We start from the raw sequence: 6,222 nt of genomic DNA on the forward strand, positions 1-6,222 counted from the left end.
AAGAATAAGAATACCTTCTGTTCCGTGGGATGGTAAGAAGGAGAAAAATTGAAACTAGGACAGAAGGTGGTAAGACATGCTCTGAGCTCTGATATAAACAAAACAAAACAAAACACTGGGAGATTGCCAAACAGAGGCTGTAGATGTTGGCAATATTAGATACAAGTTCGGAGTCAGTCATTTGAAAGATAACCTGGCCATCCAAGAAGCATATCTCATTTCAAAGGTGAATACAACACTATATCCAGTCAGGAAATGCTAAAAACTCATCAGTGAGACTCACATTGACAGCTGTCTAGGTACCAGCATGAGAGCCAAGTGTCCACAGTACCAAATCACAATGTCTGAATTTATCTCTTCTACCTAAGCATTGTTTGCCACAAGAAGAATAGGAGGAAAGAACCAGTTTCTTTTCTTTTCTTTTTTTTTTTTAGGAAAGTTTACTAAAATATATCCTAAATGGGCTATTTTATGTGGTTGAAACATTATGAATAGCCTGTTGTTTCCTGTATCCTAACCCTAGGGGCCACCCAGCAGGGTGAGGGCTTGTGAGAAAGAGTCTACCATTTGTTGAAAATAAGGACAGTCCCTGTTCTCTGCACATCTGGTGTGTTAATTGCAACCCTCCCGATATAAGTGATACTTGCTCCACAATTTTAGAGTCCCTGCTGGGACAAATGCCATTTTCAATGGTCTGTCATTCTCTGGGTCCAGGAAAAGCAGCACTAAGTACAACTGTCACTGAAACCCCATGTCTGTCTTCTTTAACATCACAAACCTCCCAGGTTTGGTTGGGGCATGCTCTGGAAATGAAAAAATGCCTCTTGGCCCAAGGTCCCAATGCAGATGAAGAGTCCAATGTCATGAGACACTGGTACATAAATCTGTATTAGGTTCTCATAATGCTACCTCTGCAAACAAGGTCACAAAGGTATTGCCTTCTCTTTTGACCGATGACAGATAGAATAAGGCTTCATGTAAACAAAGGGGGGAAGAAAGATGAAAGCGGTTCAAGTCAACTTGGACTCTTAGTTTAACTCAGTAATCAGAACAGAGTTCCCCAAACAATCCAGAAGGCGAACTGAAACATCTAGAAAAATCCTTCTGCGACAGAAAACATACAATTCAGAAGTCAAGAAGCAGTCTTGGTGTCTTTATTATTTACTGATCACAAGGGTTAAGCCCACAGTCTCTAAATCCTGTGTGGATCCTTGCTAATCCCTTTTGTTATTCACCAGAATGTTTCAAAACCCGTAAACAATGAAAAAATACTAAAGTAGAGACTGTATTAAAATTACCATTCTGCTCCTGTTAAACTTACAGAAGAGTTTACTTTGTCTTATGGTATCTGGAGGGGTAAAAGAGCATCATGGCAGGCAAGCCTGGCAGCTAAGAATGAGCAGAAAGCTGGGAGTTAATATTCACAACCATAAAACCAAGCAGAGGCAAACTGGAAGTGATTTGAGTCTTTAAACTCTCAAAGCCTACCTCCAACACGGCCAAACCTCCTAAACCTCTGGAATTGCTCTATCAACAAGAAAACAATTGTTCAAATACACAAGATGGGCAGGGGACATTCTCATTCAAATATGTCTTGGGAAAATTAAGCAAGTCAGAAAAAAGAAAAAAATCGAAGAAGGTTGGGTTTGGAATGAATGAGTTTCTCTTACATGTCACCTTTATTTGTGACTCCCCCACCCAGCAGCATATTCACAGGTGCTAATATGGAGCCTTTGTACTTATCAGCGTATGAGCTCTTCTCCACATAACTGGGAGGCGCCGCATATCTTTTGCTTTTTCCTCTCACATTTCCATAAGGTTTCTGGCAAGAAGATTTGCATTATTCTTGTTAAACATTGTAAAAAAAAAAATCATTGTTTTCAAATGTAATTCACAAGGCATCCTTCTTGGGTTGAAATCTAAGTTGCCGTTGAGGAATTCTCTTTTGAGAATGAGTTCCTCCCCTTTTCCTCCTTTATTCAAAGTAGAAGACTGTCTCTTCTGTCCTTAGTTATTGCAGTAACTTTTTTCCTCTCAGATCAAGGTCAAAAGTCTGCTGTTGCTCGCCTCTACGAAGGCGTATGAGCATGCGTAGCTGCACACCACGCATATTTACGCTACACAGGCATTAAGGCAAATATAAGAGGGATGAATTTTTAAGAACAGAGCAAGGCTAAAAAAGCGCTGTTTGGATATTGACTGTTTTATATTTTTATGAACTTACTTGATGCAATTGAAGGTAAAGGAAATAAACTTAATCTTGCTCCTGAGCTAACTCTTTAAGAATGAAAAATCTAAGTGTGAAAATAGGAAAGGCATAAATATGCACACAGCTACAACTGTCTGCCGGGATCTGTAGGGTTTGGTGCTAGGATCCTGTGTCTCTCCAGGTTCTTACAAACTCAAATCTCTTTTATAAAGCAGTATAGCTTTTATAAAGCATATAACATTCACACATCACCCTGTTTACTGTGATTCATGTTGAGATTACTTGTAATACCAAATGTAATGTGACTATCTTATTATGTTTAATTAATAAGACATATATAATTGTACTATATTGTTTAAGGAGTGATGACAAGATATTAAAGTTTATCCATGCTCATTCAGTACAAGAAATATATATATATATATCCTATAGGCCTTTGGTTCCACTATTCTAGTTGCCCTGGACTTTAATAGACTGAGAATTAATGTCTACTTCCAAGACCACCATACCAACTAACAGGAGCTTTGTGAAATCAAGGTTCTTTTCTAGATCCTCAGTCTGATAAAGATGCTGAAATACCATGGCAACTCCCATGTGACTCTTTATAACTCTTCTATGTCAAATAATCCAAGTAGCTTAGTGCTTAATGGTCATCATGCTTTCAAAGCCCAATTTTTTTTTTGTCAATTTGTGTGTGTGCATGTGTGTGTTGATCCAGATTCATATCTGTATGCAGGTGAATGTTCACTTGTGCATGTGTTTATGGAGGCTAGGGGACAACCCTAGAGGTCTTCTGTAGTAATGTTAGTCCCTTCCTTCTAAACAGAATCTCTCAGTAAACCTGGAGGTCACCAATTAGATTAAGCTGGTGGCCAGCAAACACCAGAGTCTTTTTTCTTCTTCTTTTTTTTATTGAGAAAAGGAAAAAAGAGTATCCACCTCCTCCCAACCTCCCATTTCCCTCCCCCTCCTCCCACCCTTCTCCCCCTCCCCCACTCCTCTTCCCCTCCCTCTCCAGTAACAATGACTTCTCAAATTTTGCGTGCAAATGGATGGAAATAGAAAACACTATCCTGAGTGAGGTAACCAAGACCCAAAAAGATGAACATGGGATGTACTCAGTCATAATTGGTTTCTAGCCATAAATAAGGGTCACGGAGACTACAATTTGTGAACCTAAAGAAGCTAAATAAGAAGAACCTTCATCTGGTGATGGATGGAGATAGAGACAGAGACCCACACTGGAGTCTTTTTGTCTTTACCTCCCTGGTGCTGGGTTATTACAAATATTACAAATAATATGCCACCATGACATTTCTGGGGGTACGTTCATGTTCTTATGATTGACTGTGAGGCAAAAGTTTTACTGATAAAAAAAGAAAAAACCCAGCTCTGGTGACCCTGAAATCCATGCTTAACTGTAAACCCAGGTTCTGGTGAGGAAGTCCTTCCAGGCACTTAGCAAGGCTGCTCCAGAGTTGCATCTCTTTTCTCACTGTTTTGGGTGACTCAGCAAGTGCCTCTTAGAAATTTGACTGCAGAGGGTCCCCTGTCTCTAAGAACAGCTCCTGTACTTGGAGCCCAGTATGGCCAAGTTGGACAGAGCACCAGAAGTGACAGGTTTGTGTGTGTGTGTTTGTATGTGTGTGTGTGTGTTTTGTTTTTTCTTTCCTTTGATGGGTCTTGTGACTAGTAGGCACTGAAATAAATGAAAATTTGGGGAATTACAAGGATGAGGAAGGCTGGATTTACCAGAGCCTCCTAAAAGATGGGCTCTGGAAGGTACCTGGAGATCCGAGTCGTCTGTTGAAGAAGAGAGGGCACATTCCATTTGCTAGGGTTAGCACAGTCCTGCTTCTGACTTTTATTTCCTGGTTATTTCTCTTTCTGTAGCAGAGGAGGTTGCAGGTTGTCAAAGAGAGGGAAAAAAAATCATCTTAAACTGAAAAATGTCACCGAAAGTCTTGATGTAGCAAAGACTTCACTCTTCAATTTTGCACAAAGGGTCTCGAAATCTGACCGCACCGGGGCTTTTAGAAAGGTGTTGTCTGAGGAGAGCCAAGAGGTCTTTCCATTATGCTCCTTCCATAGATAACAGCAGCAACCAGCAACATATTGCCTGATTCTGCCCACCTCTTAAAATATTTCTCACTCAAACAGACTCAAGACATTTACAGTGGTAAAGTCACATGCCCAGCAAAGAATTACCTTTCAACACAGCTACATTTAAATAGGAGATTGGCACGTTGTCTGGGTAGTGCTTACCATTTAAAAAAATAATTACTTCTTCCCTATTGCTTATAATAACTACTTTAAGCTCACAAGTGAAATCTATTTCCTCACCTCAATTTTCCCTTCTCTGCCAGGTCTGCATCACACTGTGGGGTTTCTGGATACTGCTGGGAGCCTGGCATTGATCTTTTCTTCCCCTGGGGTGGGGAGAAACTGGTCTTCAATTTTACCCTTTGGGGGAAATATCACACCTTTCACAAGGTAACTGGGCTTTTTCTTCTTTCCACAGACTTAGGTTATTTTGTGTTATTAAACAGCTGGGCTGGCTTTGTAGTCATGTGCATATCCAACTGTTCATATACTTGTGCATTTAAAGCATCTTTCTATTCATCCAGGACATATTTCAATGTCTCCTATGAAAGTCATTGTGTGAAGTGTTAGACACACAGATGATGTGTGTATCTTTGAGAGCTTTATTGCTAGCATGTTCTAGTAGGTTGAGGAGAAAACTGTACCTACTGTTGTTGTAGATGTATGTCTTCATTTACAGATTTCCAGGTAAATAAGATAAGACTTTTTTTTTTTTTTTTTTTTTTTTGGGTTTCTCTGTGGTGTTGGAGCCTGTCCTGGAACTAGCTCTTGTAGACAGGCTGGTCTCTTCTTTTTTTTTTTTTTTTTTTTTTTTGCAAGAGAGAATAGCTGGTATAAAGAACTTCCCTTTGTAGCCATGAATCTTGACAATAATCTACTAATAGATTTATTATGTTGTTGAACTGTGAAGGCCTTTTACCAATGTTAGAGCAATCTTGATAGGCAGAGAAAAGACATGGTGGCAAATTGGAGTTTCAGAAGTTATGTGGTTAACTCTGAGTTCATACGGTTGATTGATTGAGCCATCAGATCATCTGATAAGTGAAGGGAGATTAAATCATTCCATTGAAAATGTTCTCTTAAAGCCAGCTAGAGAGAAACATGTTGGAGCGAGGTAGAAAGCACACCTCAGGCCTGGAGAAGAAGGTATCATTTTAGATATACTGGGAGCTGTAACATCCTAGTGTATATGAAACCTTTACTGTTGTATTCCAGGGAAGATCAAGTTCCACTAAAACACAGTAGGATGCGCCCCATCAGCTGCTTTTGGGTATTTTGCAAAGTCAGGGCCAAGCAGTGGGCTGTGGTCTTTATTGCATCCTTACTTTTCCACGAATGGGATTTGTTGACCGTGAGTGGACTTGGATATGTGGTTTTACTGAATGCAGAATTTTCTCTTAGATACCTAATGGTAAAGTGGAAGGGAGTCCCACTGTCAAGAGAATGAAGGGCAAAAAGGAGACAAAACTTTTCCAGCCGCCGAGAACTCTAGAGCCACTCACCCCTGCTTTGTTGCCTTTCTCTCTTTTTAATACAGTGCATCAAAGTCAAAAACTGTCCATGTCAGTGAGGCAGGAAGATGTCAAATTTCTAGGGGACCAGGGTGTCTTTAATTAAAATTTCACTTTATTGAGAAGTGTTTGGCTTTGCATTTGAACCAAAAAAGGGAAGGAGACAGAGAGAAATGTAGAGCAGTTGATGGTTTCCCTAATGGCTAGGAGATCAATTAATTTACAACGAGGGAAAAGAAAAAACTGCATTACAGATTTACAAAATGTTCATTATCTATGGACTTTGGATAGGACCCGCTGTCAGCCTATTATCTGCAGCAGAGATCTGACAGTTCCAGTCCCGAATTCGGGGACCAGTTGATAAATTAAAAATCATTTTAAAATTTAATATTAAAATTG

The sequence above is a fragment of the Microtus ochrogaster genome, chromosome 21 (genome assembly GCF_000317375.1).
Source record: "Microtus ochrogaster isolate Prairie Vole_2 chromosome 21, MicOch1.0, whole genome shotgun sequence".
NCBI lineage: Eukaryota > Metazoa > Chordata > Mammalia > Rodentia > Cricetidae > Microtus > Microtus ochrogaster.